The following is a 10,941-nucleotide window of genomic DNA, read 5'->3' as shown; positions in this document are numbered from 1 at the left end:
GTACAAGGGCAAAAGGTAAAATAGTTTGTACCTTGGGGAAGTTTTAACCTAAGCTGGTAAAAGTAAGCTTAGGAGGTGTTCATGCAGGTCCCCACATCTGTACCCTAGAGTTCAGAGTGGGGAAGGAACCTTGACAACTATGCTCTAGAATAAACTCTCACAGTAAAATTATAAAAGACAAACACACCATATCACCTGTGGGTGAACACTGTTCACAAAATGATCACTCTGTATCTACCCTATCAGTCCTCAGCCTCAAAGGAAAGGTTGCACAACACTTTCAAAAGATGAGCCTGGAAGCTTAAATTCATAACTCTGACAGACTCTAAAAATCATGGACTGAACAGAAACACTGGATTTATGGCTTATTGCAACAATCTGTAACTCACTAACTCCCCACCCCCAGCTGCTTCCCCCCCCCCTTCTTTCTTCATATAGCTGGAGTGGTGTTAATTGGCCACTTCACGTTCAATGGTCTCTTGAAATATCTGTTAACTACTTATGCTGAACAGTCTGTTCCATCTTGTATTGAACTGTGACACTCTGGCTCTGGGTATGTTTCCCAGACCTGAAGAAGAGCTCTATGTAAGCCTGAAAGCTTGTCTCTGGGGCAAGTCGACACTACAAAATTAAGTTGACCTAAGTTAAGTCAACATACACAGCTGCCACAGTAATTAAATCGCCTTTGCATGTCCACACTATGCTCCTTGTGTCCGCAATATGCATCCTCACTAGCAGCACTTGCATTGATTCAGAGAGCAGTGCATCGTCTAGTGCAGGGTGTTTTGGCAAGGGTTTCCAATGCCTCATGGGGGCAAACAAGTTATGCAGAGACAACTGGGAACATGGGTTCAATGTCCCAAGATGCAGTCTTCTCCATCCCATAATTTTATCTGCATCCCATAATGTTTCAAAAGCCCCCAAACCCATGCATCCACCATCTGTGTGAGAAGCATGGGTCCTGTACAGCTCTGCACGATCGTGATGAGCGTTGTGAGCATGGTGTGCCTCATCCTGCAGTATTTGCAGAACAGCCAGCGGAGCCTCGGAGAACTTGACTATTCCTTGGAGGCTAGCTTGCTGTGGGACATAAAAAGAAACAATTCAAGGTTGTTGTAGGCATTCACAGAACAGCTGCAGGTGATGGAGTGCCGGTTCTGGGGCTGAGAAACAAGCACTGATTGGTGGGATTGCATTGTTATGTAGGTACAGCCTGACAGGGACTGCAGAACTTTCAGCTGTGCAAGGCCACATTCCTGGGTGTATGTGCAGAGCTTGCTCTAGAGCTGTGACACCAAAATGAGAGCTGCACTGACAGTGGAGAAGCAAGTGACGATCGCGTGGAAGCTTGCAATGCCAGACTACTACCGGTCAGTGGGGAATCGATCTGGAGTTGGGAAATCCACCATGGGCATTGATGTGATGCAAGTGTGCAGGGCCATTAATCGCCTCCTGCTACACAGGACTGTGACTCTGGGCAATCTGCAGGACATACTGGATAGTTTTGCAGCAATGGGGTTCCCGAACTGCCTGAGGGCAATAGATGGCACACATATCCCTATTTTGGTACCAGACCACCTTGCCACAGAGTACATCAATAGAAAGGGCTACTTTTCTATGGTATATTGCAAGCGCTCGTGGATCACCAGAGATGTTTTACTGACATCAATCCGGGATGGTCAGGGAAGGTGCAAGACACGAGCATCTATAAGAACACAGGACTGTTCAGAAAGCTGCAAGCAGGGACTTTCTTTCCAGACCAGCAGATTATCATTGGGGATGTTGAAATGCCAGTAATGATCCGGGGCGACCCAGCCTATCCCCTTACTCCCATGGCTCATGAAGCCATACACTGGCCGCCTCAACAGCAGCAAAGAACACTTCAACCACAGGCTCAGCAGGTGCAGAATGACAGTTAAATGTGCCATTTGAAAGGCCGCTGGCTCTGTCTACTCATGAGATTAGACCTCAGTGAAAAAATATCCCAATGGTTATAGCTGCCTGCTGTGCACTTTGTAAAAGCTGTGAAGCAAAGGTGGGAAGTTTACGCCAGGGTGGAGGGCGGAGGTGGAATGGCTGTCCACTGATTTTGAGCAGCCAGATACCAGGGCTATAAGAAGAGCTCAGTGGGAAGCAATAAGTCTCAGGGGAGCTTTGAAAGACCACTTTAATAGCGAGCCAGAGTAGTATGTTGCTGTAGTGCACTCTGCCTGGCATTGGCTTTTTGCACCCCGGTACGAACCTTGTAATGAGTGCTGTGCGTAGTAATATAACATTGTAAATGCACCTCTTGCTGTTATTTCTGAATGATGTCAGCCCCAGCCTGCATATGTTGTGAACTAATAAAGATGAATTAATTTTCCATAAATAGACTTTTATTCCAAATCCAGGCAAACAGACGTATTTATAACTTAATGAAACTTTATAAATGCTTTATAAATGCTGTGATTGCAGAGCCATTGGCCATTATCTTTGAAAACTCGTGGCGAACGGGGGAAGTCCCGGATGACTGGAAAAAGGCTAATGTAGTGCCAATCTTTAAAAAAGGGAAGAAGGAGGATCCTGGGAACTACAGGCCAGTCAGCCTCACCTCAGTCCCTGGAAAAATCATGGAGCAGGTCCTCAAAGAATCAATCCTGAAGCACTTACATGAGAGGAAAGTGATCAGGAACAGTCAGCATGGATTCACCAAGGGAAGGTCATGCCTGAGTAATCTAATCGCCTTCTATGATGAGATTACTGGTTCTGTGGATGAAGGGAAAGCAGTGGATGTATTGTTTCTTGACTTTAGCAAAGCTTTTGACACGGTCTCCCACAGTATTCTTGTCAGCAAGTTAAAGAAGTATGGGCTGGATGAATGCACTATAAGGTGGGTAGAAAGTTGGCTAGATTGTCGGGCGCAATGGGTAGTGATCAATGGCTCCATGTCTAGTTGGCAGCCGGTGTCAAGTGGAGTGCCCCAGGGGTCGGTCCTTGGGCCGGTTTTGTTCAATATCTTCATAAATGATGTGGAGGATGGTGTGGATTGCACTCTCAGCAAATTTGCGGATGATACTAAACTGGGAGGAGTGGTAGATACGCTGGAGGGCAGGGATAGGATACAGAGGGACCTAGACAAATTGGAGGATTGGGCCAAAAGAAATCTGATGAGGTTCAATAAGGATAAGTGCAGGGTCCTGCACTTAGGACGGAAGAACCCAATGCACAGCTACAGACTAGGGACCAAATGGCTAGGCAGCAGTTCTGCGGAAAAGGACCTAGGGGTGACAGTGGACGAGAAGCTGGATATGAGTCAGCCATTGTTGCCAAGAAGGCCAATGGCATTTTGGGATGTATAAGCAGGGGCAGCGAGCAGATCGAGGGACGTGATTGTCCCCCTCTATTCGACATTGGTGAGGCCTCATCTGGAGTACTGTGTCCAGTTTTGGGCCCCACACTACAAGAAGGATGTGGATAAATTGGAGAGAGTCCAGCGAAGGGCAACAAAAATGATTAGGGGTCTGGAACACATGACTTATGAGGAGAGGCTGAGGGAAGTGGGATTGTTTAGTCTGCAGAAGAGAAGAATGAGGGGGGATTTGATAGCTGCTTTCAACTACCTGAGAGGTGGTTCCAGAGAGGATGGTTCTAGACTATTCTCAGTGGTAGAAGAGGACAGGACAAGGAGTAATGGTCTCAAGTTGCAGTGGGGGAGGTTTAGGTTGGATATTAGGAAAAACTTTTTCACTAGGAGGGTGGTGAAACACTGGAATGCGTTACCTAGGGAGGTGGTAGAATCTCCTTCCTTAGAAGTTTTTAAGATCAGGCTTGACAAAGCCCTGGCTGGGATGATTTAATTGGGGATTGGTCCTGCTTTGAGCAGGGGGTTGGACTAGATGACCTCCTGAGGTCCCTTCCAACCCTGATATTCTATAATTCTATGATTCTATAAATGCAGGGACAAGAACCTTTGAAGGGGAAAGAACAGTCATTTTCATTTCACAAACCCATACACCAATCATGTCTCTCAAATTTCAAAAATTTGTGGGGATTTAGAGGAGAGGGGCGTATACCTGTGTATCTTGCTGCCAGGCAGTGGAGTTCAAAATGGTGACCAGAGTGGTCACAGTGGGGCATTGTGGGACACCTCCTGGAGGCCATTAAAGTTGACATATGTGCAGCTGTGATTATCTATGATTGTCTCCCTTGGGGTGGAGTGGTAGTGCAATGGCTCTGGATGCCATGTGCAATGTGGGGAGTGAGTGTAGAGAGGTCCCGAAATGCAGTTCTCTATAGGCTATAGAGGGAGGCAAGCATGGGTCTTTTGAACCTGAAGGTGAACAAGAGTCTCCAGCACTTCTGTTTGCTGCTTGAGAAGCTCTAGCATCTCCTGCAGCACGTCTCTCTCCTTTTCCTGTGCTTTTCTCCTCTCCGCTCTATATCTGTCCATTCTGTCCATGAGTGTGATCCGCCAAGCCCTGTGCTTGGTATCCGAAGCACCAGAGACTTGCAGAATCTCTTGGAACATGTCATCCTGCATCCTCTTCCTTATCCTCCTTATCTGGCTGAGCCGCTCCGCTGGTGTGGATGAAGAGATCCTCAAGGCCACATTTCCAGCTGCAAAGGATACAATGCACAGAGGTACTATTGTGAGTGTATTCACAAGATAAATGGGAAGTTTGTATACTGAACTCACTCCCCTGGATCCACACAAGGTACAAGCACTACATTCTCACTTCTCCTTGGGATTCATAGAGCATGGTGGCACTCACAGCCATGGTGAGTATGGCCCGGGGGAGGGAGCGACTTGGGAAAATAATGGTGTGGGGGGAGGGGGGTAGCTCGTGGGCATGAGTATATGCGGATAGGGCAATTGAACTGAATGCTGGCACCATTTTCCACAGGCGGTGGTGATTGTAGCTGATATCTCACTTCTGAGGGTAATGGAGGCTGAAAGGGAACAGCTCCTGCCTGCGTCCAGCTGCAGACCGGGTCCACATGTTGCTAGCCTGTGTGCTGCAATGGTGCTTGCTGAACTAATTGCTGACCAGCGTGGGAAAGTGTTCTACTGCGGCGGAAGAAACAAGGCAATCCTCCCCAGAGACTTTCGGCAGACAATTGCAGAGCACCTCCTGGAACATTTTCTCAAGATCTGTATGGAGGATTCATAGGACATCCTGGTGCACATAAACAAGCTGCTCCGCATGTCTCCTTCTGCCTGACTGTACAGGGAAATGAGCAGCAGATAGCAACTCTGCCTCTATTGGTTATTTCACTACCTCTTCTACCTCGATTAAATGTATAGATGTGTCCCTGTAATATCAAAGCAAACGGCATACTGACCAGAGGTTCCTTCCCCTGCATCAGGCTCACCTGGGCTGGACTGTCGGGACTGGCTCAACTGCTCTGGAGTCAAAAACAGGTCCTGGCTCACTGTGCCACTATTCACCTGTCATTCCCCCCTCCCCCCACTTCCTTGTCCAACACCTGCTCCCCACTGTTCTCTGACTTCTCCTAAGCATCCACAGATAGCATGCAGATCTTCGTAAAAGCAACGTCTGTGGTTTTGCACTAGTGAGACTGTTGGACTCCCTGGCCTCCTTGGCTTTCATGCGTCACTGCTGCAGGTCCCTCTTGTAGCCCTTCTTCCCCATGCCATGAGTGATCTCCTCGTAGATATTGACGTTTCTATGCCTGGATTGGAGCTGTGCCTGCCCAGCCTCTTCTCCCCACAGCGATCCACCACCTCCTGTATACTCCAGGCAGGAGCGCGTCTGCAGTGTGAAGCAGGCATGGTCAGCTGGGCAGTTGCTAGGTGAGCTCTCCATGCCAAGCAAACAGGAAATGGAATTTCAAAAATTTGTGGGGATTTAGAGGAGGGGCTGTATACCTGTGTATCTTGCTGCTGGGCAGTAGAGTTCAAAATGGTGACCAGAGTGGTCACAGTGGGGCATTGTGGGACACCTCCTGGAGGCTATTAAAGTTGACTTAAGTAATGCAGTGTTTATACTGATGTAACTCTTCTGCCCATCAGAGTTGGCAGCAACAAGGGCTGGGTTCAGTATCTTGGGGTTCCATTCAAATAACACAATGCAAAACCGGCTCAAGCCCCCCCACCCCCCCATGACCTGGGACAAATATATACCACCCCCGCTAGGCGCCTCTAAGAGGCAATACTTCCGCTCTCGCAAGCACAGAGTCTGAGTGTAGCAAAAGCCTTTTCATAACAGAGAGAAACAATGTGGCGTTACGTTGGGGAAACACCACCAACAGGATTCATAACACAACCCATGAGCAAAAAATCAACCCCAAGCAAATTGGGGCGTGTCCTTTCTCTTTGGTTCTTGAGTCCAGCAACCCGAAGTCACCCAAAGTCCAACAACCCCAAAGTCTCTGTCCCTGGTCAGTGCAGCACCAGAGTTTGAAAGTCTATCTGCAGAGTTTTACCTCCCGAGATGGGGGGAGGAGTTAAGGGGCACCTTATGTGGCCCAAAGCTGATTGCCCCACCTCTCCATGGGGCTCTGCTCTGCTCCACCAGCCATCCCACAAATCGCTCCCCTCTGCCAGCTGTCCCATGAGCTGCTCCAGCCATCCTGTGAACTGTTCTGTTCCAAGAGTCTCTCTATTCTGCTCCAGCTGTCCCACAAACTGCTCCACAATATATCTTTAGGCTCCCCTAGTACTTAACACAACACTCAGTGATTTCAGCTCTTAGTAAGATTAGCTCTTTTGTGATTTCAGCTTGTAGTAGGGGAGCCTCGGTGCTGGTGCACCATTAGACAAAGTGAATTCAGCTCAGCAGTCTGTAACTAGACTGCTAATAGAATCAAAATTAACTCCAATATTCTACAGTAGCGAGAGAAGAAAATGCAATTAGCACATAAGACCCTCAGGGGGGATACCACCAGATATTAATACCCATCCCCAACCTCTCTCCCTTCACTGTGTTTTGGAACCCATGTCCCTTGCCTAGCGGGTGCTACTTAGTTGATGGCGAGTCCCTCCATCATAACCAAAGGCCAAGTACAGTTCCACTGTCCTTGATTCACATAATCAGGATAATAACAATTTGTTTTTCCTGCCCCAATAACAGAGACACTGGGGATCCCACAGCAGCCAAAGTGACAATTTGGGCAGCTATGGGCTCATGCTAGGCAGGGTGGGTGTGCCTATGCAAATGAGATCAGCCCCTGAAGTTCTTTTCTACAACTTGCCACACCTCACCACCAGATGTCAGGGTGGCGCTCATCTTGACTCTGCTTACATCGACACTGCGTCAACCTGACTATGTTGACTAAACGCTACGCCTCTCATGGCGGTGGAGTTAAGTCAGTGTATTTGGTGAGTTACATCAGTGGGTGCAACATTTTAGTGTAGACAGTTACGGAGCTAGGTTGACGTAAACTGCCTTATGTCAATCTAACTCTGTAGTGTAGACCTGGCCTCTCTCACCAAGAGCAGTTGGTCCAATAAACGATGTGACCTCACCCATCGTGTCTCGCTAATATCCTGGACCAACATGGCTACACCAACACTGTATACGTGTTCCTTGGCTTGTCTTTGCTCTCCCGCTCCCTCAAGTTCAGTGTCCTGATGTGTAAAGACAGGACTTTCTTTGCTCTTAGCAGAGGCAAGTGGGCAAAGTTTCATTAGCATTAGGAACCATAACGTCCCATTATGCCATTGCCACCAATATATAATCTTCAAATTTCCTTCACATTAACCTGGTTGTCTGTGACCCACTTCAAAGCGTTATTTTCTACCAGGGTGCGGTTAGATACCTGGTGAAAGGAAATGCCTTCCTTGCTGTAACCCAGGCAAAAGGCCCTTCTTTGGCAAGAGTCTTTTCACGTGTAAATTGACTTACACCTCGGGAGGCGTTAGTCAGAGCCAAGGTGGGCTTGCTGGTTCAGGCTGGCTTATCTTGTAGGCAGTTATATTTAGATTGCAGATGCACTAAAACCACACAAAGGTAGGCCTCAGTGAACAGGCAGTCACTTGTCATGTCACCATTAATGTGACACTGTACCTTCTTTTCTGTTGTTTCTTATAAGGTTCTTAGTAGCCTAGTAGGAGGCAATGATGCTGTGTCTTGTCCCTGGAGCCCTCCCCAGGGCTGGGGAGCAGCAAGAGGAACGCTTCACTATGTGGGGCGCAGGCATGGAGAAGCAACAGCATACCTGGGAGTGGGTACCGTAAAACAGAGGCAGGCACAGGCATGCCAGGTAGAGAGGGGGAGACTTGGCCCTCAGCACATCTCTTCATGGTGCTTTCAGGTCTGCATGTGCTGCCTTGCTTATGTGCCCTACACAGTCAGCAGCGGTGGAACAGAAAAAAAACTTTAAAAATTGACTAAAGGATTTACCACGTCATTGCGTCTGTAGGTGGAGCTGGACACTCAATGAAAGAGCAGCAGCTGAAGCTGCTGCCTGGAGTATGTGTAGGCAGCACAAGGGGATGCCAGAGATTCCTCTGCCTTCAGCAGTTTGGTGGGGAAAGTGCTATACAGGGAGTGGGGAGGGGTTACAGGGACTAGGAGTGGCTAGAGATGGGGATCATGGCAGTTACAGATACCCCAGTGCCTGCACTCAGAGCTGTTTAGTCCTTCCCCCTGCCCCCATCCCCTTCCCACCTGACCTCAGAAGTTCACACCCTTCCCCCCACCAAACCTTCCTTTACCCTGTCAAGCCTTGGCTGGGAATCACTCCCCTACCCAACCAGGGCCCTGCTTCTTCTCGAGTCAATAGTTGCAGAGGTGGCACTGGTAAAGCCAAGGTTGGTTACAATCCCTGCTCCCGCCACCCCATCTCTACTCCCCTGCTGCATCCTTGCTTCCACATCATCCTCCCACCCCCAGGGCCCTGCTTCCTTCATCAACATGATGCCTCCCCATCCCCATGGATCCCTGCTTCCTCCCCAGCATTACAACCTTTCCTCCCTTCCAAGTCCCTGCTTCCAGTCCCCACCATGCCCGCCCCTTGGGGGGCCCAGCTTAGTGCAACTACGGGTGCATCTAGGCGCCCTAGTTGTGGAACAGGACCCCAAAGCCAATCCTTGGCCTGAATAATAAAAAGGAGGTGGTAACAGCTAACTGGCCAGTCAGAAACTAATTTCAAAAATCTGTGTTGTCAGCATCCCTTTAACAAGTAACTGTTCCCCTGCAGTGTGTGCTCCTCAGGTACTGCAGTGTTGGGCTAGTGCATGGAAAACTTTATTCTGGTTGTATTGTTAAGCGTGAGGGACATGAGATGTAAACAAAGCCCAACATAAAAAAATAAATTATGTACAGTCTGCGGTGGCTGTTTAGACTGTAAGCTCTTTGGAGCAAAGATTCGTTCTTACGGTTTATCGATCACCTAATACAACAGGGCTCTGCTTTTGGTTGAGGTCTCTATGTGCTGCCACAATACAAATGCAAAATAATAAAGTAAATTAAAATTTTAAAATCCTTTATCTGACTACAGAACAGTGGTGTTTGTACGAGAGGTACACAAGTTTGGGTCTCAAAACTGAAATTTAATCTGAGGCCATCAAACCACATATTGAGTGCAGCCAGTGGAGAAAGGAAAAGGAGAGTTCTCAGCCCCACTGCTGTTCATAATTCACGATGCTCTGTCTGCGTGGGCATGTGCACTCTAAAGCACCAGGATACGTTGTAAAGCCAGCCCCTGGTCTACTGCTTCCCCTTGTAAGTGCCATTGCTGATGCACAACAGGGTGACAATAGAGGGCCTGCATATTATCACCCTGCATAGCACTTAATTAAAACCACATCAGTCACTGGTTTCCCCTTAATCTATGTATTTTTTTTGTCTGGGAACAAGGGGTGTTGAGGTGGAGCAACACTGATAGTTTGAAATGGCAGGTGTAAAAAATTAACTAAAATTAACAAAAGCATGCGATGGGGTTCAAATTCCTGAAGAAATTGTCAAAGCCCAGGCTTTCGTTAACTGTTTTAGTCAAAGGGAACACCTATTGTTTTGAGTCCCACTGCTTTGTTCCTTGATTGGTACTGTTCTAGGACCAGTCTTACAATTAGCTCCACACAGACCTATACTACCACAGGGATTTGCACTGACTTAAATGGCACGCCATGCAGCAGCAGACGTGTATGGTATGTTTTGCAGGATTGACTCCATAGATTTTTCTGCTAATTTTTCAGTCTCTTTGGTTCCCTCTATCTTCCATTGCACAGGCTCTCTCAACTCTGTAATTTTATATCACTGAAGGTAAAAATCTCGCCCTTCATGTTTAAAATTATTTAGCCTCCTAAAGATCCAGCTAGGTGTCCAGAAGGATTTTCAAAAGTGTCTGTGCACATAACTCCCATCAGTGGTAGTTAGGCATCAAGGTGCCAAGTAGGATTTTCAAAAGCCCCAAGCTGTAGCTTTAATGATCTGGCCTTAAGTAACATGGAGAACTACATTTTTAGAATGAGAGGCCTGAATGTGCAATTACTTCAATGTATGTGCAAGTGACCATTTGAAGATACAAATACGTTATTTGCATATGCAGTTGAGCGGGGGGGGTGCTCATACCAATATTTGGCCTTGATATGAACTAATTCTGTGGGGTGCTGAATTCCCAAATTTTTGTGAGAGCTCAGGATGCTTCTCCCCCCATGGGGGCAAGCCCTAGTCAGACCCTCTCGATAAATAAGACCACCGCACAGCTTCTCTGTTAGTTACATATCATGAAAGTATAAATACTGCTTTGCAAGCTGTACAAATGCTGCTCAGGCCTGGAAGATGATGAACACATCTGAAATTTCACTAGATTGATTTAGCACCTGAAAGCCTCACTAAACAAGCTAGCAATTTCATTTCTTTGCACAGTATTTGTGAATGTGGGCAGCAGTACTGCTGCTAAGAAGATTTGGAATAAACTCTTCACAATTCAACTTGAAAATCTGCTTTATTAAATGACTATTTTAGAAACAGGAACTTGCCATTTCATTTTTAC

The sequence above is a fragment of the Eretmochelys imbricata genome, chromosome 1 (genome assembly GCF_965152235.1).
Source record: "Eretmochelys imbricata isolate rEreImb1 chromosome 1, rEreImb1.hap1, whole genome shotgun sequence".
NCBI lineage: Eukaryota > Metazoa > Chordata > Testudines > Cheloniidae > Eretmochelys > Eretmochelys imbricata.
This window is presented reverse-complemented; position numbering follows the sequence as displayed.